This window comes from Mustela lutreola, chromosome 3 (assembly GCF_030435805.1).
Source record: "Mustela lutreola isolate mMusLut2 chromosome 3, mMusLut2.pri, whole genome shotgun sequence".
NCBI classification, from domain to species: Eukaryota; Metazoa; Chordata; class Mammalia; order Carnivora; family Mustelidae; genus Mustela; species Mustela lutreola.
In genome coordinates, this window is record NC_081292.1 from 87,626,076 (window position 1) to 87,651,564 (window position 25,489).

The window sequence follows — 25,489 nt, forward strand, 5'->3', positions numbered from 1 at the left end:
CTATGATCATAAGCCTAACCCAGAACTTTGCCTATACCAGACCCTGACCATATACCTGACCCTGGCCCTGAGACTAAACCTAACCATGACCCTAACAATGACCACTACATAACACTGTCCCTGACACGAATGTGGACTTTAAACCAATACTTGATCCTGACCGTAGACCTGACACTGGCGCTAAACCTCACCATGAACCTGACCCAGGCAAAGACCATAAACCTAACCCTGACCCTAACAGTGACATTGACTCCGACCCTAAAATTAACCCTGACCCTGACTGTGAGCCTGACACTTACTCTAACCCTAAACGTAACCCCGACCATGACACTAACACGGGCCCTGACCCGAAACCTAATGCTGAACCTAACCCTAAAACTAACCCCTAACATTATCCCTGACACTGACCCTAAACCGGTCTAACCCTCCACCTACCTCTAACCCTAACCCTAACCCCACTTTAACAATAAACCTGACCCTCTCCCTGACCCTGATCATAACCCTAACTCTGAACTTTGCCTATGTCAGAGCTTAACCTTAAACCTGACCCTGGCCTTGACTTTAACACTGACCCTAACCCTGAATGTAAACCTAACTCTGACCCAATCCGTGATCCTGAACAGAATCTTAAGCCTAAAGATAACCCTGATCCTGAACCTATTCATAAAACAGAACCTAAACATAAAGCTGACATTACCATAACCATGAACCTAATCCTGACCCTGACCCTAACCCTGACACTAGACGTGTCCCAAACCTAACCCTGACCCTGAATGAACCTTGCCCCCAACCAAAACTTGAACCTGACCCTAAATCAAACCATGACCCTGAACCTGACCCTAAACCTAACCATCACCCTAAAACTGACCCTGACGTGACTCTGACCATAATGCTAACCCTGACCCTACTGTGAGCATGACCCTAAACCAAACCGTGAACCTAACCCTAACCCTGAGCCCTACCCTAAGCCTTACGCTAACCCTGACCCCAAGGACATCTAACCCTAACCCAGACCCTAAGTCTTTCTCAATCCTAACCCTAACACTGACCTAGTATAAATCCAGCTCTGTTGCCTCCAGCGGGGACAACAACTGCACCCAGGCCTCCCAGGGGCTGGGGGAGGCTGTATGGGGGTCACTGGATGGGCACTGCCTGAGTGGAGTGTGAGCCTGAGCAGCTTGGGGACCGCCGGCTCAGGGAGTTCTGGTACAGCAGGAAGTTCGGTAAGGAGCCCCCACGCAGTGGTGACCTCACTTCCCTGACGACAGAGCCCAACGGAATTGGAACCAACATATCCAGGCACCCCATTACAGAGAAAACCCCCCTGCCCAGCTCATTTCTAGGCACATCCTAAAGGAAGCGACATGTTCTTCTGCTGTACTGAAGCCGAGAGGATGTAGGGAGAAGAGAGCTCGCCCGCCAGACACGTCCCCTCCCTGGCCGGTCATATCAGGATTCCCCAATGCCTCTGGACCTTTGGTTACTAAAATCAAAAGGTGACACCAGGGGACTCAGAGTCAGAGAGTCCCACACCTTCTGATCAACCGGTGTAGCCCTAGGTCTCCTCCCCATCTCTGTGTGTGTGTGTGTGTGTGTGTGTGTGTGTGTGTGTGTGTGTGCCTCTGGGTGTCTGTGTGTCTGTGTGTAAAGAGGACCTGACCATGCCATCGAGGGTGGAGATGCCCCAAGCAGGATGAGGCTGATGAGGGTTTAGATGTCTGGTGGGCAAGTTATGTTCACACTCCAGTTTAAGGCTGGTTAAGTGGGATTGGGTGGAGGGTCTACACCCTTCTGCCCAGGGTTTATCCTGAGACCCTGACCGGATGGGTCCATGACCCAAGAGCGGGTCTAACCCTAAGAGTAACCACTAACCCAGACCCTGACACTGACTGTGAGCCTGTCCCAAATCCTAACCCAATCCCTGACCCTGAACCTGACCCTGACCCTGTCTGTGATCCTGACCTGAACCCTAAACCTAAACCTAAGCCTGACAATGTCCCTGATGGGGACCCTTAACCTAAATCTAACGTTGATATTACCGTAACCAAGACTCATACCTAACCCTGACCATGAACCTGACCCTAATCGTAACCCTGATGCTGACCTAAACCTGACCCTAACCCTAACCCTGACCGTGACTGTGAACCTGACCCTAACTCTAAACCTAAAGGTAACTCTAACCATGGCCCTAATACAGACCCTGAACCTAAACCTAACGCTGACCCTGACCCTAACACTAACCGTACCCTAAACCAAACCATAACCCTGACCTTACGCTGTCTAAGCCTTACCATAACCCTCCTTCTAACTCTAACCCTAACCCCAATCCCAAACCCTACCGCAAAAACCTAACTGTGACACTGAACCGAACATTGACCCTAAACCAAAGCCTGACCCTAAACCTGAACCTGTCCCTGAACTTCACCTGACCTGACCCTGACCCTAATCCTAACCATGACACTAACACTGACCACTACACAATCCTGTCCCTGACCCGAATGTGGACTTTAAACCAATACCTGAACCTGACCCCAAACCGGACACTGGCGCTAAACATCACCCTGACCCTGAACCAGACCATGACCATAAACCTAACCCTGACCCTAACAGTGACTCCGACCCGGACCTGAACAACAAACCTGACCCTGACTGTGAGCCTGACCCTAACTCTAACCCTAAATGTAACCCTGACCCTGACACTAACACGGGCCATCCCCCGAATCCTATCGCTGAACCTAACCATAAGAGTAACCCCTAACCCTACAACAGACCCTGATCCTAACAAGTTCTAACCCTAACCGTCAACCAAACGCTAACCCTAACACTAACCCTAAACTTTCACAATAACCCTGACCCTATACCTGACTATGATCATAAGCCTAACCCAGAACTTTGCCTATACCAGACCCTGACCATATACCTGACCCTGGCCCTGAGACTAAACCTAACCATGACCCTAACAATGACCACTACATAAAACTGTCCCTGACCCGAATGTGGACTTTAAACCAATACTTGATCCTGACCGTAGACCTGACACTGGCGCTAAACCTCACCATGAACCTGACCCAGGCAAAGACCATAAACCTAACCCTGACCCTAACAGTGACATTGACTCCGACCCTAAAATTAACCCTGACCCTGACTGTGAGCCTGACACTTACTCTAACCCTAAACGTAACCCCGACCATGACACTAACACGGGCCCTGACCCGAAACCTAATGCTGAACCTAACCCTAAAACTAACCCCTAACATTATCCCTGACACTGACCCTAAACCGGTCTAACCCTCCACCTACCTCTAACCCTAACCCTAACCCCACTAATAACAATAAACCTGACCCTCTCCCTGACCCTGATCATAACCCTAACTCTGAACTTTGCCTATGTCAGAGCTTAACCTTAAACCTGACCCTGGCCTTGACTTTAACACTGACCCTAACCCTGAATGTAAACCTAACTCTGACCCAATCCGTGATCCTGAACAGAATCTTAAGCCTAAAGATAACCCTGATCCTGAACCTATTCATAAAACAGAACCTAAACATAAAGCTGACATTACCATAACCATGAACCTAATCCTGACCCTGACCCTAACCCTGACACTAGACCTGTCCCAAACCTAACCCTGACCCTGAATGAACCTTGCCCCCAACCAAAACTTGAACCTGACCCTAAATCAAACCATGACCCTGAACCTGACCCTATCCTAACCATCACCCTAAAACTGACCCTGACGTGACTCTGACCGTAATGCTAACCCTGACCCTACTGTGAGCATGACCCTAAACCAAACCATGAACCTAACCCTAACCCTGAGCCCTACCCTAAGCCTTACGCTAACCCTGACCCCAAGGACATCTAACCCTAACCCAGACCCTAAGTCTTTCTCAATCCTAACCCTAACACTGACCTAGTATAAATCCAGCTCTGTTGCCTCCAGCGGGGACAACAGCTGCACCCAGGCCTCCCAGGGGCTGGGGGAGGCTGTATGGGGGTCACTGGATGGGCACTGCCTGAGTGGAGTGTGAGCCTGAGCAGCTTGGGGACCGCCGGCTCAGGGAGTTCTGGTACAGCAGGAAGTTCGGTAAGGAGCCCCCAGGCAGTGGTGACCTCACTTCCCTGACGACAGAGCCCAACGGAATTGGAACCAACATATCCAGGCACCCCATTACAGAGAAAACCCCCCTGCCCAGCTCATTTCTAGGCACATCCTAAAGGAAGCGACATGTTCTTCTGCTGTACTGAAGCCGAGATGATGTAGGGAGAAGAGAGCTCGCCCGCCAGACACGTCCCCTCCCTGGCCGGTCATATCAGGATTCCCCAATGCCTCTGGACCTTTGGTTACTAAAATCAAAAGGTGACACCTGGGGACTCAGAGTCAGAGAGTCCCACACCTTCTGATCAACCGGTGTAGCCCTAGGTCTCCTCCCCATCTCTGTATGTGTGTGTGTGTGTGTGTGTTTGTGTGTGTGTGTGTGCCTCTGGGTGTCTGTGTGTCTGTGTGTAAAGAGGACCTGACCATGCAATCGAGGGTGGAGATGCCCCAAGCAGGATGAGGCTGATGAGGGTTTAGATGTCTGGTGGGCAAGTTATGTTCACACTCCAGTTTAAGGCTGGTTAAGTGGGATTGGGTGGAGGGTCTACACCCTTCTGCCCAGGGTTTATCCTGAGACCCTGACCGGATGGGTCCATGACCCAAGAGCGGGTCTAACCCTAAGAGTAACCACTAACCCAGACCCTGACACTGACTGTGAGCCTGTCCCAAATCCTAACCCAATCCCTGACCCTGAACCTGACCCTGACCCTGTCTGTGATCCTGACCTGAACCCTAAACCTAAACCTAAGCCTGACAATGTCCCTGATGGGGACCCTTAACCTAAATCTAACGTTGATATTACCGTAACCAAGACTCATACCTAACCCTGACCATGAACCTGACCCTAATCGTAACCCTGATGCTGACCTAAACCTGACCCTAACCCTAACCCTGACCGTGACTGTGAACCTGACCCTAACTCTAAACCTAAAGGTAACTCTAACCATGACCCTAATACAGACCCTGAACCTAAACCTAACGCTGACCCTGACCCTAACACTAACCCTACCCTAAACCAAACCATAACCCTGACCTTACGCTGTCTAAGCCTTACCATAACCCTCCTTCTAACTCTAACCCTAACCCCAATCCCAAACCCTACCGCAAAAACCTAACTGTGACACTGAACCGAACATTGACCCTAAACCAAAGCCTGACCCTAAACCTGAACCTGTCCCTGAACTTCACCTGACCTGACCCTGACCCTAATCCTAACCATGACACTAACACTGACCACTACACAATCCTGTCCCTGACCCGAATGTGGACTTTAAACCAATACCTGAACCTGACCCCAAACCGGACACTGGCGCTAAACATCACCCTGACCCTGAACCAGACCATGACCATAAACCTAACCCTGACCCTAACAGTGACTCCGACCCGGACCTGAACAACAAACCTGACCCTGACTGTGAGCCTGACCCTAACTCTAACCCTAAATGTAACCCTGACCCTGACACTAACACGGGCCATCCCCCGAATCCTATCGCTGAACCTAACCATAAGAGTAACCCCTAACCCTACAACAGACCCTGATCCTAACAAGTTCTAACCCTAACCGTCAACCAAACGCTAACCCTAACACTAACCCTAAACTTTCACAATAACCCTGACCCTATACCTGACTATGATCATAAGCCTAACCCAGAACTTTGCCTATACCAGACCCTGACCATATACCTGACCCTGGCCCTGAGACTAAACCTAACCATGACCCTAACAATGACCACTACATAACACTGTCCCTGACCCGAATGTGGACTTTAAACCAATACTTGATCCTGACCGTAAACCTGACACTGGCGCTAAACCTCACCATGAACCTGACCCAGGCAAAGACCATAAACCTAACCCTGACCCTAACAGTGACATTGACTCCGACCCTAAAATTAACCCTGACCCTGACTGTGAGCCTGACACTTACTCTAACCCTAAACGTAACCCCGACCATGACACTAACACGGGCCCTGACCCGAAACCTAATGCTGAACCTAACCCTAAAACTAACCCCTAACATTATCCCTGACACTGACCCTAAACCGGTCTAACCCTCCACCTACCTCTAACCCTAACCCTAACCCCACTAATAACAATAAACCTGACCCTCTCCCTGACCCTGATCATAACCCTAACTCTGAACTTTGCCTATGTCAGAGCTTAACCTTAAACCTGACCCTGGCCTTGACTTTAACACTGACCCTAACCCTGAATGTAAACCTAACTCTGACCCAATCCGTGATCCTGAACAGAATCTTAAGCCTAAAGATAACCCTGATCCTGAACCTATTCATAAAACAGAACCTAAACATAAAGCTGACATTACCATAACCATGAACCTAATCCTGACCCTGACCCTAACCCTGACACTAGACCTGTCCCAAACCTAACCCTGACCCTGAATGAACCTTGCCCCCAACCAAAACTTGAACCTGACCCTAAATCAAACCATGACCCTGAACCTGACCCTATCCTAACCATCACCCTAAAACTGACCCTGACGTGACTCTGACCGTAATGCTAACCCTGACCCTACTGTGAGCATGACCCTAAACCAAACCATGAACCTAACCCTAACCCTGAGCCCTACCCTAAGCCTTACGCTAACCCTGACCCCAAGGACATCTAACCCTAACCCAGACCCTAAGTCTTTCTCAATCCTAACCCTAACACTGACCTAGTATAAATCCAGCTCTGTTGCCTCCAGCGGGGACAACAGCTGCACCCAGGCCTCCCAGGGGCTGGGGGAGGCTGTATGGGGGTCACTGGATGGGCACTGCCTGAGTGGAGTGTGAGCCTGAGCAGCTTGGGGACCGCCGGCTCAGGGAGTTCTGGTACAGCAGGAAGTTCGGTAAGGAGCCCCCAGGCAGTGGTGACCTCACTTCCCTGACGACAGAGCCCAACGGAATTGGAACCAACATATCCAGGCACCCCATTACAGAGAAAAACCCCTGCCCAGCTCATTTCTAGGCACATCCTAAAGGAAGCGACATGTTCTTCTGCTGTACTGAAGCCGAGAGGATGTAAGGAGAAGAGAGCTTGCCCGCCAGACACGTCCCCTCCCTGGCCGGTCATATCAGGATTCCCCAATGCCTCTGGACCTTTGGTTACTAAAATCAAAAGGTGACACCAGGGGACTCAGAGTCAGAGAGTCCCACACCTACTGATCAACCGGTGTAGCCCTAGGTCTCCTCCCCATCTCTGTGTGTGTGTGTGTGTGTGTGTGGGTGTGTGTGTGCCTCTGGGTGTCTGTGTGTCTGTGTGTAAAGAGGACCTGACCATGCCATCGAGGGTGGAGATGCCCCAAGCAGGATGAGGCTGATGAGGGTTTAGATGTCTGGTGGGCAAGTTATGTTCACACTCCAGTTTAAGGCTGGTTAAGTGGGATTGGGTGGAGGGTCTACACCCTTCTGCCCAGGGTTTATCCTGAGACCCTGACCGGATGGGTCCATGACCCAAGAGCGGGTCTAACCCTAAGAGTAACCACTAACCCAGACCCTGACACTGACTGTGAGCCTGTCCCAAATCCTAACCCAATCCCTGACCCTGAACCTGACCCTGACCCTGTCTGTGATCCTGACCTGAACCCTAAACCTAAACCTAAGCCTGACAATGTCCCTGATGGGGACCCTTAACCTAAATCTAACGTTGATATTACCGTAACCAAGACTCATACCTAACCCTGACCATGAACCTGACGCTAATCGTAACCCTGATGCTGACCTAAACCTGACCCTAACCCTAACCCTGACCGTGACTGTGAACCTGACCCTAACTCTAAACCTAAAGGTAACTCTAACCATGACCCTAATACAGACCCTGAACCTAAACCTAACGCTGACCCTGACCCTAACACTAACCCTACCCTAAACCAAACCATAACCCTGACCTTACGCTGTCTAAGCCTTACCATAACCCTCCTTCTAACTCTAACCCTAACCCCAATCCCAAACCCTACCGCAAAAACCTAACTGTGACACTGAACCGAACATTGACCCTAAACCAAAGCCTGACCCTAAACCTGAACCTGTCCCTGAACTTCACCTGACCTGGCCCTGACCCTAATCCTAACCATGACACTAACACTGACCACTACACAATCCTGTCCCTGACCCGAATGTGGACTTTAAACCAATACCTGAACCTGACCCCAAACCGGACACTGGCGCTAAACATCACCCTGACCCTGAACCAGACCATGACCATAAACCTAACCCTGACCCTAACAGTGACTCCGACCCGGACCTGAACAACAAACCTGACCCTGACTGTGAGCCTGACCCTAACTCTAACCCTAAATGTAACCCTGACCCTGACACTAACACGGGCCATCCCCCGAATCCTATCGCTGAACCTAACCATAAGAGTAACCCCTAACCCTACAACAGACCCTGATCCTAACAAGTTCTAACCCTAACCGTCAACCAAACGCTAACCCTAACACTAACCCTAAACTTTCACAATAACCCTGACCCTATACCTGACTATGATCATAAGCCTAACCCAGAACTTTGCCTATACCAGACCCTGACCATATACCTGACCTTGGCCCTGAGACTAAACCTAACCATGACCCTAACAATGACCACTACATAACACTGTCCCTGACCCGAATGTGGACTTTAAACCAATACTTGATCCTGACCGTAAACCTGACACTGGCGCTAAACCTCACCATGAACCTGACCAAGGCAAAGAACACAAACCTAACCCTGACCCTAACAGTGACATTGACTCCGACCCTAAAATTAACCCTGACCCTGACTGTGAGCCTGACACTTACTCTAACTCTAAACGTAACCCCGACCATGACACTAACACGGGCCCTGACCCGAAACCTAATGCTGAACCTAACCCTAAAACTAACCCCTAACATTATCCCTGACACTGACCCTAAACCGGTCTAATCCTCCACCTACCTCTAACCCTAACCCTAACCCCACTGTAACAATAATCCTGACCCTCTCCCTGACCTTGATCATAACCCTAACTCTGAACTTTGCCTATGTCAGAGCTTAACCTTAAACCTGACCCTGGACTTGACCTTAACACTGACCCTAACCCTGAATGTAAACCTAACTCTGACCCAATCCGTGATCCTGAACAGAATCTTAAGCCTAAAGATAACCCTGATCCTGAACCTATTCATAAAACAGAACCTAAACATAAAGCTGACCTTACCATAACCATGAACCTAATCCTGACCCTGACCCTAACCCTGACACTAGACCTGTCCCAAACCTAACCCTGACCCTGAATGAACCTTGCCCCCAACCAAAACTTGAACCTGACCCTAAATCAAACCATGACCCTGAACCTGACCCTAAACCTAACCATCACCCTAAAACTGACCCTGACGTGTCTCTGACCGTAATGCTAACCCTGACCCTACTGTGAGCATGACCCTAAACCAAACCGTGAACCTAACCCTAACCCTGGGCCCTACCCTAAGCCTTACGCTAACCCTGACCCCAAGGACATCTAACCCTAACCCAGACCCTAAGTCTTTCTCAATCCTAACCCTAACACTGACCTAGTATAAATCCAGCTCTGTTGCCTCCAGCGGGGACAACAGCTGCACCCAGGCCTCCCAGGGGCTGGGGGAGGCTGTATGGGGGTCACTGGATGGGCACTGCCTGAGTGGAGTGTGAGCCTGAGCAGCTTGGGGACCGCCGGCTCAGGGAGTTCTGGTACAGCAGGAAGTTCGGTAAGGAGCCCCCAGGCAGTGGTGACCTCACTTCCCTGACGACAGAGCCCAACGGAATTGGAACCAACATATCCAGGCACCCCATTACAGAGAAAACCCCCCTGCCCAGCTCATTTCTAGGCACATCCTAAAGGAAGCGACATGTTCTTCTGCTGTACTGAAGCCGAGAGGATGTAGGGAGAAGAGAGCTCACCCGCCAGACACGTCCCCTCCCTGGCCGGTCATATCAGGATTCCCCAATGCCTCTGGACCTTTGGTTACTAAAATCAAAAGGTGACACCAGGGGACTCAGAGTCAGAGAGTCCCACACCTACTGATCAACCGGTGTAGCCCTAGGTCTCCTCCCCATCTCTGTGTGTGTGTGTGTGTGTGTGTGGGTGTGTGTGTGCCTCTGGGTGTCTGTGTGTCTGTGTGTAAAGAGGACCTGACCATGCCATCGAGGGTGGAGATGCCCCAAGCAGGATGAGGCTGATGAGGGTTTAGATGTCTGGTGGGCAAGTTATGTTCACACTCCAGTTTAAGGCTGGTTAAGTGGGATTGAGTGGAGGGTCTACACCCTTCTACCCAGGGTTTATCCTGAGACCCTGACCGGATGGGTCCATGACCCAAGAGCGGGTCTAACCCTAAGAGTAACCACTAACCCAGACCCTGACACTGACTGTGAGCCTGTCCCAAATCCTAACCCAATCCGTGACCCTTAACCTGACCCTGACCCTGTCTGTGATCCTGACCTGAACCCTAAACCTAAACCTAAGCCTGACAATGTCCCTGATGGGGACCCTTAACCTAAATCTAACGTTGATATTACCGTAACCAAGACTCATACCTAACCCTGACCATGAACCTGACACTAATCGTAACCCTGATGCTGACCTAAACCTGACCCTAACCCTAACCCTGACCGTGACTGTGAACCTGACCCTAACTCTAAACCTAAAGGTAACTCTAACCATGACCCTAATACAGACCCTGAACCTAAACCTAACGCTGACCCTGACCCTAACACTAACCCTACCCTAAACCAAACCATAACCCTGACCTTACGCTGTCTAAGCCTTACCATAACCCTACTTCTAACTCTAACCCTAACCCCAATCCCAAACCCTACCGCAAAAACCTAACTGTGACACTGAACCGAACATTGACCCTAAACCAAAGCCTGACCCTAAACCTGAACCTGTCCCTGAACTTCACCTGACCTGACCCTGACCCTAATCCTAACCATGACACTAACACTGACCACTACACAATCCTGTCCCTGACCCGAATGTGGACTTTAAACCAATACCTGAACCTGACCCCAAACCGGACACTGGCGCTAAACATCACCCTGACCCTGAACCAGACCATGACCATAAACCTAACCCTGACCCTAACAGTGACTCCGACCCGGACCTGAACAACAAACCTGACCCTGACTGTGAGCCTGACCCTAACTCTAACCCTAAATGTAACCCTGACCCTGACACTAACACGGGCCATCCCCCGAATCCTATCGCTGAACCTAACCATAAGAGTAACCCCTAACCCTACAACAGACCCTGATCCTAACAAGTTCTTTTTTTTTTTTTTTTTTTTTTTTTTTTTTTTTTTTTTCTAACAAGTTCTAACCCTAACCGTCAACCAAACGCTAACCCTAACACTAACCCTAAACTTTCACAATAACCCTGACCCTATACCTGACTATGATCATAAGCCTAACCCAGAACTTTGCCTATACCAGACCCTGACCATATACCTGACCCTGGCCCTGAGACTAAACCTAACCATGACCCTAACAATGACCACTACATAACACTGTCCCTGACCCGAATGTGGACTTTAAACCAATACTTGATCCTGACCGTAAACCTGACACTGGCGCTAAACCTCACCATGAACCTGACCCAGGCAAAGAACACAAACCTAACCCTGACCCTAACAGTGACATTGACTCCGACCCTAAAATTAACCCTGACCCTGACTGTGAGCCTGACACTTACTCTAACTCTAAACGTAACCCCGACCATGACACTAACACGGGCCCTGACCCGAAACCTAATGCTGAACCTAACCCTAAAACTAACCCCTAACATTATCCCTGACACTGACCCTAAACCGGTCTAATCCTCCACCTACCTCTAACCCTAACCCTAACCCCACTTTAACAATAATCCTGACCCTCTCCCTGACCCTGATCATAACCCTAACTCTGAACTTTGCCTATGTCAGAGCTTAACCTTAAACCTGACCCTGGACTTGACCTTAACACTGACCCTAACCCTGAATGTAAACCTAACTCTGACCCAATCCGTGATCCTGAACAGAATCTTAAGCCTAAAGATAACCCTGATCCTGAACCTATTCATAAAACAGAACCTAAACATAAAGCTGACCTTACCATAACCATGAACCTAATCCTGACCCTGACCCTAACCCTGACACTAGACCTGTCCCAAACCTAACCCTGACCCTGAATGAACCTTGCCCCCAACCAAAACTTGAACCTGACCCTAAATCAAACCATGACCCTGAACCTGACCCTAAACCTAACCATCACCCTAAAACTGACCCTGACGTGACTCTGACCGTAATGCTAACCCTGACCCTACTGAGAGCATGACTCTAAACCAAACCGTGAACCTAACCCTAACCCTGAGCCCTACCCTAAGCCTTACGCTAACCCTGACCCCAAGGACATCTAACCCTAACCCAGACCCTAAGTCTTTCTCAATCCTAACCCTAACACTGACCTAGTATAAATCCAGCTCTGTTGCCTCCAGCGGGGACAACAGCTGCACCCAGGCCTCCCAGGGGCTGGGGGAGGCTGTATGGGGGTCACTGGATGGGCACTGCCTGAGTGGAGTGTGAGCCTGAGCAGCTTGGGGACCGCCAGCTCAGGGAGTTCTGGTACAGCAGGAAGTTCGGTAAGGAGCCCCCAGGCAGTGGTGACCTCACTTCCCTGACGACAGAGCCCAACGGAATTGGAACCAACATATCCAGGCACCCCATTACAGAGAAAACCCCCCTGCCCAGCTCATTTCTAGGCACATCCTAAAGGAAGCGACATGTTCTTCTGCTGTACTGAAGCCGAGAGGATGTAGGGAGAAGAGAGCTCACCCGCCAGACACGTCCCCTCCCTGGCCGGTCATATCAGGATTCCCCAATGCCTCTGGAACTTTGGTTACTAAAATCAAAAGGTGACACCAGGGGACTCAGAGTCAGAGAGTCCCACACCTACTGATCAACCGGTGTAGCCCTAGGTCTCCTCCCCATCTCTGTGTGTGTGTGTGTGTGTGTGTGTGGGTGTGTGTGTGCCTCTGGGTGTCTGTGTGTCTGTGTGTAAAGAGGACCTGACCATGCCATCGAGGGTGGAGATGCCCCAAGCAGGATGAGGCTGATGAGGGTTTAGATGTCTGGTGGGCAAGTTATGTTCACACTCCAGTTTAAGGCTGGTTAAGTGGGATTGAGTGGAGGGTCTACACCCTTCTGCCCAGGGTTTATCCTGAGACCCTGACCGGATGGGTCCATGACCCAAGAGCGGGTCTAAACCTAAGAGTAACCACTAACCCAGACCCTGACACTGACTGTGAGCCTGTCCCAAATCCTAACCCAATCCCTGACCCTTAACCTGACCCTGACCCTGTCTGTGATCCTGACCTGAACCCTAAACCTAAACCTAAGCCTGACAATGTCCCTGATGGGGACCCTTAACCTAAATCTAACGTTGATATTACCGTAACCAAGACTCATACCTAACCCTGACCATGAACCTGACCCTAATCGTAACCCTGATGCTGACCTAAACCTGACCCTAACCCTAACCCTGACCGTGACTGTGAACCTGACCCTAACTCTAAACCTAAAGGTAACTCTAACCATGACCCTAATACAGACCCTGAACCTAAACCTAACGCTGACCCTGACCCTAACACTAACCCTACCCTAAACCAAACCATAACCCTGAGCTTACGCTGTCTAAGCCTTACCATAACCCTACTTCTAACTCTAACCCTAACCCCAATCCCAAACCCTACCGCAAAAACCTAACTGTGACACTGAACCGAACATTGACCCTAAACCAAAGCCTGACCCTAAACCTGAACCTGTCCCTGAACTTCACCTGACCTGACCCTGACCCTAATCCTAACCATGACACTAACACTGACCACTACACAATCCTGTCCCTGACCCGAATGTGGACTTTAAACCAATACCTGAACCTGACCCCAAACCGGACACTGGCGCTAAACATCACCCTGACCCTGAACCAGACCATGACCATAAACCTAACCCTGACCCTAACAGTGACTCCGACCCGGACCTGAACAACAAACCTGACCCTGACTGTGAGCCTGACCCTAACTCTAACCCTAAATGTAACCCTGACCCTGACACTAACACGGGCCATCCCCCGAATCCTATCGCTGAACCTAACCATAAGAGTAACCCCTAACCCTACAACAGACCCTGATCCTAACAAGTTCTAACCCTAACCGTCAACCAAACGCTAACCCTAACACTAACCCTAAACTTTCACAATAACCCTGACCCTATACCTGACTATGATCATAAGCCTAACCCAGAACTTTGCCTATACCAGACCCTGACCATATACCTGACCCTGGCCCTGAGACTAAACCTAACCATGACCCTAACAATGACCACTACATAACACTGTCCCTGACCCGAATGTGGACTTTAAACCAATACTTGATCCTGACCGTAAACCTGACACTGGCGCTAAACCTCACCATGAACCTGACCCAGGCAAAGAACACAAACCTAACCCTGACCCTAACAGTGACATTGACTCCGACCCTAAAATTAACCCTGACCCTGACTGTGAGCCTGACACTTACTCTAACTCTAAACGTAACCCCGACCATGACACTAACACGGGCCCTGACCCGAAACCTAATGCTGAACCTAACCCTAAAACTAACCCCTAACATTATCCCTGACACTGACCCTAAACCGGTCTAATCCTCCACCTACCTCTAACCGTAACCCTAACCCCACTTTAACAATAATCCTGACCCTCTCCCTGACCCTGATCATAACCCTAACTCTGAACTTTGCCTATGTCAGAGCTTAACCTTAAACCTGACCCTGGACTTGACCTTAACACTGACCCTAACCCTGAATGTAAACCTAACTCTGACCCAATCCGTGATCCTGAACAGAATCTTAAGCCTAAAGATAACCCTGATCCTGAACCTATTCATAAAACAGAACCTAAACATAAAGCTGACCTTACCATAACCATGAACCTAATCCTGACCCTGACCCTAACCCTGACACTAGACCTGTCCCAAACCTAACCCTGACCCTGAATGAACCTTGCCCCCAACCAAAACTTGAACCTGACCCTAAATCAAACCATGACCCTGAACCTGACCCTAAACCTAACCATCACCCTAAAACTGACCCTGACGTGACTCTGACCATAATGCTAACCCTGACCCTACTGTGAGCATGACTCTAAACCAAACCGTGAACCTAACCCTAACCCTGAGCCCTACCCTAAGCCTTACGCTAACCCTGACCCCAAGGACATCTAACCCTAACCCAGACCCTAAGTCTTTCTCAATCCTAACCCTAACACTGACCTAGTATAAATCCAGCTCTGTTGCCTCCAGCGGGGACAACAGCTGCACCCAGGCCTCCCAGGGGCTGGGGGAGGCTGTATGGGGGTCACTGGATGGGCACTGCCTGAGTGGAGTGTGAGCCTGAGCAGCTTGGGGATCGCCGGCTCAGGGAGTTCTGGTACAGCAGGAAGTTCGGTAAGGAGCCCCCAGGCAGTGGTGACCTCACTTCCCTGACGACAGAGCCCAACGGAATTGGAACCAACATATCCAGGCACCCCATTACAGAGAAAACCCCCCTGCCCAGCTCATTTCTAGGCACATCCTAAAGGAAGCGACATGTTCTTCTGCTGTACTGAAGCCGAGAGGATGTAGGGAGAAGAGAGCTCGCCCGCCAGACACGTCCCCTCCCTGGCCGGTCATATCAGGATTCCCCAATGCCTCTGGACCTTTGGTTACTAAAATCAAAAGGTGACACCAGGGGACTCAGAGTCAGAGAGTCCCACACCTACTGATCAACCGGTGTAGCCCTAGGTCTCCTCCCCATCTCTGTGTGTGTGTGTGTGTGTGTGTGGGTGTGTGTGTGCCTCTGGGTGTCTGTGTGTCTGTGTGTAAAGAGGACCTGACCATGCCATCGAGGGTGGAGATGCCCCAAGCAGGATGAGTCTGATGAGGGTTTAGATGTCTGGTGGGCAAGTTATGTTCACACTCCAGTTTAAGGCTGGTTAAGTGGGATTGAGTGGAGGGTCTACACCCTTCTGCCCAGGGTTTATCCTGAGACCCTGAACGGATGGGTCCATGACCCAAGAGCGGGTCTAACCCTAAGAGTAACCACTAACCCAGACCCTGACACTGACTGTGAGCCTGTCCCAAATCCTAACCCAATCCCTGACCCTTAACCTGACCCTGACCCTGTCTGTGATCCTGACCTGAACCCTAAACCTAAACCTAAGCCTGACAATGTCCCTGATGGGGACCCTTAACCTAAATCTAACGTTGATATTACCGTAACCAAGACTCATACCTAACCCTGACCATGAACCTGACCCTAATCGTAACCCTGATGCTGACCTAAACCTGACCCTAACCCTAACCCTGACCGTGACTGTGAACCTGACCCTAACTCTAAACCTAAAGGTAACTCTAACCATGACCCTAATACAGACCCTGAACCTAAACCTAACGCTGACCCTGACCCTAACACTAACCCTACCCTAAACCAAACCATAACCCTGACCTTACGCTGTCTAAGCCTTACCATAACCCTACTTCTAACTCTAACCCTAACCCCAATCCCAAACCCTACCGCAAAAACCTAACTGTGACACTGAACCGAACATTGACCCTAAACCAAAGCCTGACCCTAAACCTGAACCTGTCCCTGAACTTCACCTGACCTGACCCTGACCCTAATCCTAACCATGACACTAACACTGACCACTACACAATCCTGTCCCTGACCCGAATGTGGACTTTAAACCAATACCTGAACCTGACCCCAAACCGGACACTGGCGCTAAACATCACCCTGACCCTGAACCAGACCATGACCATAAACCTAACCCTGACCCTAACAGTGACTCCGACCCGGACCAGAACAACAAACCTGACCCTGACTGTGAGCCTGACCCTAACTCTAACCCTAAATGTAACCCTGACCCTGACACTAACACGGGACATCCCCCGAATCCTATCGCTGAACCTAACCATAAGAGTAACCCCTAACCCTACAACAGACCCTGATCCTAACAAGTTCTAACCCTAACCGTCAACCAAACGCTAACCCTAACACTGACCCTAAACTTTCACAATAACCCTGACCCTATACCTATCTATGATCATAAGCCTAACCCAGAACTTTGCCTATACCAGACCCTGACCATATACCTGACCCTGGCCCTGAGACTAAACCTAACCATGACCCTAACAATGACCACTACATAACACTGTCCCTGACCCGAATGTGGACTTTAAACCAATACTTGATCCTGACCGTAAACCTGACACTGGCGCTAAACCTCACCATGAACCTGACCCAGGCAAAGAACACAAACCTAACCCTGACCCTAACAGTGACATTGACTCCGACCCTAAAATTAACCCTGACCCTGACTGTGAGCCTGACACTTACTCTAACTCTAAACGTAACCCCGACCATGACACTAACACGGGCCCTGACCCGAAACCTAATGCTGAACCTAACCCTAAAACTAACCCCTAACATTATCCCTGACACTGACCCTAAACCGGTCTAACCCTCCACCTACCTCTAACCCTAACCCTAACCCCACTTTAACAATAAACCTGACCCTCTCCCTGACCCTGATCATAACCCTAACTCTGAACTTTGCCTATGTCAGAGCTTAACCTTAAACCTGACCCTGGCCTTGACCTTAACACTGACCCTAACCCTGAATGTAAACCTAACTCTGACCCAATCCGTGATCCTGAACAGAATCTTAAGCCTACAGATAACCCTGATCCTGAACCTATTCATAAAACAGAACCTAAACATAAAGCTGACCTTACCATAACCATGAACCTAATCCTGACCCTGACCCTAACCCTGACACTAGACCTGTCCCAAACCTAACCCTGACCCTGAATGAACCTTTCCCCCAACCAAAACTTGAACCTGACCCTAAATCAAACCATGACCCTGAACCTGACCCTAAACCTAACCATCACCCTAAAACTGACCCTGACGTGACTCTGACCGTAATGCTAACCCTGACCCTACTGTGAGCATGACCCTAAACCAAACCGTGAACCTAACCCTAACCCTGAGCCCTACCCTAAGCCTTACGCTAACCCTGACCCCAAGGACATCTAACCCTAACCCAGACCCTAAGTCTTTCTCAATCCTAACCCTAACACTGACCAAGTATAAATCCAGCTCTGTTGCCTCCAGCGGGGACAACAGCTGCACCCAGGCCTCCCAGGGGCTGGGGGAGGCTGTATGGGGGTCACTGGATGGGCACTGCCTGAGTGGAGTGTGAGCCTGAGCAGCTTGGGGACCGCCGGCTCAGGGAGTTCTGGTACAGCAGGAAGTTCGGTAAGGAGCCCCCAGGCAGTGGTGACCTCACTTCCCTGACGACAGAGCCCAACGGAATTGGAACCAACATATCCAGGCACCCCATTACAGAGAAAACCCCCCTGCCCAGCTCATTTCTAGGCACATCCTAAAGGAAGCGACATGTTCTTCTGCTGTACTGAAGCCGAGAGGATGTAGGGAGAAGAGAGCTCGCCCGCCAGACACGTCCCCTCCCTGGCCGGTCATATCAGGATTCCCCAATGCCTCTGGACCTTTGGTTACTAAAATCAAAAGGTGACACCAGGGGACTCAGAGTCAGAGAGTCCCACACCTTCTGATCAACCGGTGTAGCCCTAGGTCTCCTCCCCATCTCTGTATGTGTGTGTGTGTGTGTGTGTGTGTGTGTGTGTGTGTGTGTGCCTCTGGGTGTCTGTGTGTCTGTGTGTAAAGAGGACCTGACCATGCCATCGAGGGTGGAGATGCCCCAAGCAGGATGAGGCTGATGAGGGTTTAGATGTCTGGTGGGCAAGTTATGTTCACACTCCAGTTTAAGGCTGGTTAAGTGGGATTGGGTGGAGGGTCTACACCCTTCTGCCCAGGGTTTATCCTGAGACCCTGACCGGATGGGTCCATGACCCAAGAGCGGGTCTAACCCTAAGAGTAACCACTAACCCAGACCCTGACACTGACTGTGAGCCTGTCCCAAATCCTAACCCAATCCCTGACCCTGAACCTGACCCTGACCCTGTCTGTGATCCTGACCTGAACCCTAAACCTAAACCTAAGCCTGACAATGTCCCTGATGGGGACCCTTAACCTAAATCTAACGTTGATATTACCGTAACCAAGACTCATACCTAACCCTGACCATGAACCTGACCCTAATCGTAACCCTGATGCTGACCTAAACCTAACCCTAACCCTAACCCTGACCGTGACTGTGAACCTGACCCTAACTCTAAACCTAAAGGTAACTCTAACCATGACCCTAATACAGACCCTGAACCTAAACCTAACGCTGACCCTGACCCTAACACTAACCCTACCCTAAACCAAACCATAACCCTGAGCTTACGCTGTCTAAGCCTTACCATAACCCTACTTCTAACTCTAACCCTAACCCCAATCCCAAACCCTACCGCAAAAACCTAACTGTGACACTGAACCGAACATTGACCCTAAACCAAAGCCTGACCCTAAACCTGAACCTGTCCCTGAACTTCACCTGACCTGACCCTGACCCTAATCCTAACCATGACACTAACACTGACCACTACACAATCCTGTCCCTGACCCGAATGTGGACTTTAAACCAATACCTGAACCTGACCCCAAACCGGACACTGGCGCTAAACATCACCCTGACCCTGAACCAGACCATGACCATAAACCTAACCCTGACCCTAACAGTGACTCCGACCCGGACCTGAACAACAAACCTGACCCTGACTGTGAGCCTGACCCTAACTCTAACCCTAAATGTAACCCTGACCCTGACACTAACACGGGCCATCCCCCGAATCCTATCGCTGAACCTAACCATAAGAGTAACCCCTAACCCTACAACAGACCCTGATCCTAACAAGTTCTAACCCTAACCGTCAACCAAACGCTAACCCTAACACTAACCCTAAACTTTCACAATAACCCTGACCCTATACCTGACTATGATCATAAGCCTAACCCAGAACTTTGCCTATACCAGACCCTGACCATATACCTGACCCTGGCCCTGAGACTAAACCTAACCATGACCCTAACAATGACCACTACATAACACTGTCCCTGACCCGAATGTGGACTTTAAACCAATACTTGATCCTGACCGTTAACCTGACACTGGCGCTAAACCTCACCATGAATTTGACACAGGCAAAGACCACAAACCTAACCCTGACCCTAACAGTGACAATGACTCCGACCCTAAAATTAACCCTGACCCTGACTGTGAGCCTGACACTTACTCTAACCCTAAACGTAACCCCGACCATGACACTAACACGGGCCCTGACCCGAAACCTAATGCTGAACCTAACCCTAAAACTAACCCCTAACATTATCCCTGACACTGACCCTAAACCGGTCTAACCCTCCACCTACCTCTAACCCTAACCCTAACCCCACTTTAACAATAATCCTGACCCTCTCCCTGACCCTGATCATAACCCTAACTCTGAACTTTGCCTATGTCAGAGCTTAACCTTAAACCTGACCCTGGCCTTGACCTTAACACTGACCCTAACCCTGAATGTAAACCTAACTCTGACCCAATCCGTGATCCTGAACAGAATCTTAAGCCTACAGATAACCCTGATCCTGAACCTATTCATAAAACAGAACCTAAACATAAAGCTGACCTTACCATAACCATGAACCTAATCCTGACCCTGACCCTAACCCTGACACTAGACCGGTCCCAAACCTAACCCTGACCCTGAATGAACCTTTCCCCCAACCAAAACTTGAACCTGACCCTAAATCAAACCATGACCCTGAACCTGACCCTAAACCTAACCATCACCCTAAAACTGACCCTGACGTGACTCTGACCGTAATGCTAACCCTGACCCTACTGTGAGCATGACTCTAAACCAAACCGTGAACCTAACCCTAACCCTGAGCCCTACCCTAAGCCTTACGCTAACCCTGACCCCAAGGACATCTAACCCTAACCCAGACCCTAAGTCTTTCTCAATCCTAACCCTAACACTGACCTAGTATAAATCCAGCTCTGTTGCCTCCAGCGGGGACAACAGCTGCACCCAGGCCTCCCAGGGGCTGGGGGAGGCTGTATGGGGGTCACTGGATGGGCACTGCCTGAGTGGAGTGTGAGCCTGAGCAGCTTGGGGACCGCCGGCTCAGGGAGTTCTGGTACAGCAGGAAGTTCGGTAAGGAGCCCCCAGGCAGTGGTGACCTCACTTCCCTGACGACAGAGCCCAACGGAATTGGAACCAACATATCCAGGCACCCCATTACAGAGAAAAACCCCTGCCCAGCTCATTTCTAGGCACATCCTAAAGGAAGCGACATGTTCTTCTGCTGTACTGAAGCCGAGAGGATGTAAGGAGAAGAGAGCTTGCCCGCCAGACACGTCCCCTCCCTGGCCGGTCATATCAGGATTCCCCAATGCCTCTGGACCTTTGGTTACTAAAATCAAAAGGTGACACCAGGGGACTCAGAGTCAGAGAGTCCCACACCTACTGATCAACCGGTGTAGCCCTAGGTCTCCTCCCCATCTCTGTGTGTGTGTGTGTGTGTGTGTGGGTGTGTGTGTGCCTCTGGGTGTCTGTGTGTCTGTGTGTAAAGAGGACCTGACCATGCCATCGAGGGTGGAGATGCCCCAAGCAGGATGAGTCTGATGAGGGTTTAGATGTCTGGTGGGCAAGTTATGTTCACACTCCAGTTTAAGGCTGGTTAAGTGGGATTGAGTGGAGGGTCTACACCCTTCTGCCCAGGGTTTATCCTGAGACCCTGACCGGATGGGTCCATGACTCAAGAGCGGGTCTAACCCTAAGAGTAACCACTAACCCAGACCCTGACACTGACTGTGAGCCTGTCCCAAATCCTAACCCAATCCCTGACCCTGAACCTGACCCTGACCCTGTCTGTGATCCTGACCTGAACCCTAAACCTAAACCTAAGCCTGACAATGTCCCTGATGGGGACCCTTAACCTAAATCTAACGTTGATATTACCGTAACCAAGACTCATACCTAACCCTGACCATGAACCTGACCCTAATCGTAACCCTGATGCTGACCTAAACCTGACCCTAACCCTAACCCTGACCGTGACTGTGAACCTGACCCTAACTCTAAACCTAAAGGTAACTCTAACCATGACCCTAATACAGACCCTGAACCTAAACCTAACGCTGACCCTGACCCTAACACTAACCCTACCCTAAACCAAACCATAACCCTGACCTTACGCTGTCTAAGCCTTACCATAACCCTACTTCTAACTCTAACCCTAACCCCAATCCCAAACCCTACCGCAAAAACCTAACTGTGACACTGAACCGAACATTGACCCTAAACCAAAGCCTGACCCTAAACCTGAACCTGTCCCTGAACTTCACCTGACCTGGCCCTGACCCTAATCCTAACCATGACACTAACACTGACCACTACACAATCCTGTCCCTGACCCGAATGTGGACTTTAAACCAATACCTGAACCTGACCCCAAACCGGACACTGGCGCTAAACATCACCCTGACCCTGAACCAGACCATGACCATAAACCTAACCCTGACCCTAACAGTGACTCCGACCCGGACCTGAACAACAAACCTGACCCTGACTGTGAGCCTGACCCTAACTCTAACCCTAAATGTAACCCTGACCCTGACACTAACACGGGCCATCCCCCGAATCCTATCGCTGAACCTAACCATAAGAGTAACCCCTAACCCTACAACAGACCCTGATCCTAACAAGTTCTAACCCTAACCGTCAACCAAACGCTAACCCTAACACTAACCCTAAACTTTCACAATAACCCTGACCCTATACCTGACTATGGTCATAAGCCTAACCCAGAACTTTGCCTATACCAGACCCTGACCATATACCTGACCCTGGCCCTGAGACTAAACCTAACCATGACCCTAACAATGACCACTACATAACACTGTCCCTGACCCGAATGTGGACTTTAAACCAATACTTGATCCTGACCGTAAAACTGACACTGGCGCTAAACCTCACCATGAACCTGACACAGGCAAAGACCACAAACCTAACCCTGACCCTAACAGTGACATTGACTCCGACCCTAAAATTAACCCTGACCCTGACTGTGAGCCTGACACTTACTCTAACCCTAAACGTAACCCCGACCATGACACTAACACGGGCCCTGACCCGAAACCTAATGCTGAACCTAACCCTAAAACTAACCCCTAACATTATCCCTGACACTGACCCTAAACCGGTCTAACCCTCCACCTACCTCTAACCCTAACCCTAACCCCACTTTAACAATAAACCTGACCCTCTCCCTGACCCTGATCATAACCCTAACTCTGAACTTTGCCTATGTCAGAGCTTAACCTTAAACCTGACCCTGGCCTTGACCTAACACTGACCCTAACCCTGAATGTAAACCTAACTCTGACCCAATCCGTGATCCTGAACAGAATCTTAAGCCTACAGATAACCCTGATCCTGAACCTATTCATAAAACAGAACCTAAACATAAAGCTGACCTTACCATAACCATGAACCTAATCCTGACCCTGACCCTAACCCTGACACTAGACCTGTCCCAAACCTAACCCTGACCCTGAAGGAACCTTGCCCCCAACCAAAACTTGAACCTGACCCTAAATCAAACCATGAACCTGAACCTGACCCTAAACCTAACCATCACCCTAAAACTGACCCTGACGTGACTCTGACCGTAATGCTAACCCTGACCCTACTGTGAGCATGACCCTAAACCAAACCGTGAACCTAACCCTAACCCTGAGCCCTACCCTAAGCCTTACGCTAACCCTGACCCCAAGGACATCTAACCCTAACCCAGACCCTAAGTCTTTCTCAATCCTAACCCTAACACTGACCTAGTATAAATCCAGCTCTGTTGCCTCCAGCGGGGACAACAGCTGCACCCAGGCCTCCCAGGGGCTGGGGGAGGCTGTATGGGGGTCACTGGATGGGCACTGCCTGAGTGGAGTGTGAGCCTGAGCTGCTTGGGGACCGCCGGCTCAGGGAGTTCTGGTACAGCAGGAAGTTCGGTAAGGAGCCCCCAGGCAGTGGTGACCTCACTTCCCTGACGACAGAGCCCAACGGAATTGGAACCAACATATCCAGGCACCCCATTACAGAGAAAACCCCCCTGCCCAGCTCATTTCTAGGCACATCCTAAAGGAAGCGACATGTTCTTCTGCTGTACTGAAGCCGAGAGGATGTAGGGAGAAGAGAGCTCGCCCGCCAGACACGTCCCCTCCCTGGCCGGTCATATCAGGATTCCCCAATGCCTCTGGACCTTTGGTTACTAAATACAAAAGGTGACACCAGGGGACTCAGAGTCAGAGAGTCCCACACCTTCTGATCAACCGGTGTAGCCCTAGGTCTCCTCCCCATCTCTGTATGTGTGTGGGTGTGTGTGTGTGTGTGTGTGTGTGTGCCTCTGGGTGTCTGTGTGTCTGTGTGTAAAGAGGACCTGACCATGCCATCGAGGGTGGAGATGCCCCAAGCAGGATGAGGCTGATGAGGGTTTAGATGTCTGGTGGGCAAGTTATGTTCACACTCCAGTTTAAGGCTGGTTAAGTGGGATTGGGTGGAGGGTCTACACCCTTCTGCCCAGGGTTTAACCTGAGACCCTGACCGGATGGGTCCATGACCCAATAGCGGGTCTAACCCTAAGAGTAACCACTAACCCAGACCCTGACACTGACTGTGAGCCTGTCCCAAATCCTAACCCAATCCCTGACCCTGAACCTGACCCTGACCCTGTCTGTGATCCTGACCTGAACCCTAAACCTAAACCTAAGCCTGACAATGTCCCTGATGGGGACCCTTAACCTAAATCTAACGTTGATATTACCGTAACCAAGACTCATACCTAACCCTGACCATGAACCTGACCCTAATCGTAACCCTGATGCTGACCTAAACCTGACCCTAACCCTAACCCTGACCGTGACTGTGAACCTGACCCTAACTCTAAACCTAAAGGTAACTCTAACCATGACCCTAATACAGACCCTGAACCTAAACCTAACGCTGACCCTGACCCTAACACTAACCGTACCCTAAACCAAACCATAACCCTGACCTTACGCTGTCTAAGCCTTACCATAACCCTCCTTCTAACTCTAACCCTAACCCCAATCCCAAACCCTACCGCAAAAACCTAACTGTGACACTGAACCGAACATTGACCCTAAACCAAAGCCTGACCCTAAACCTGAACCTGTCCCTGAACTTCACCTGACCTGACCCTGACCCTAATCCTAACCATGACACTAACACTGACCACTACACAATCCTGTCCCTGACCCGAATGTGGACTTTAAACCAATACCTGAACCTGACCCCAAACCGGACACTGGCGCTAAACATCACCCTGA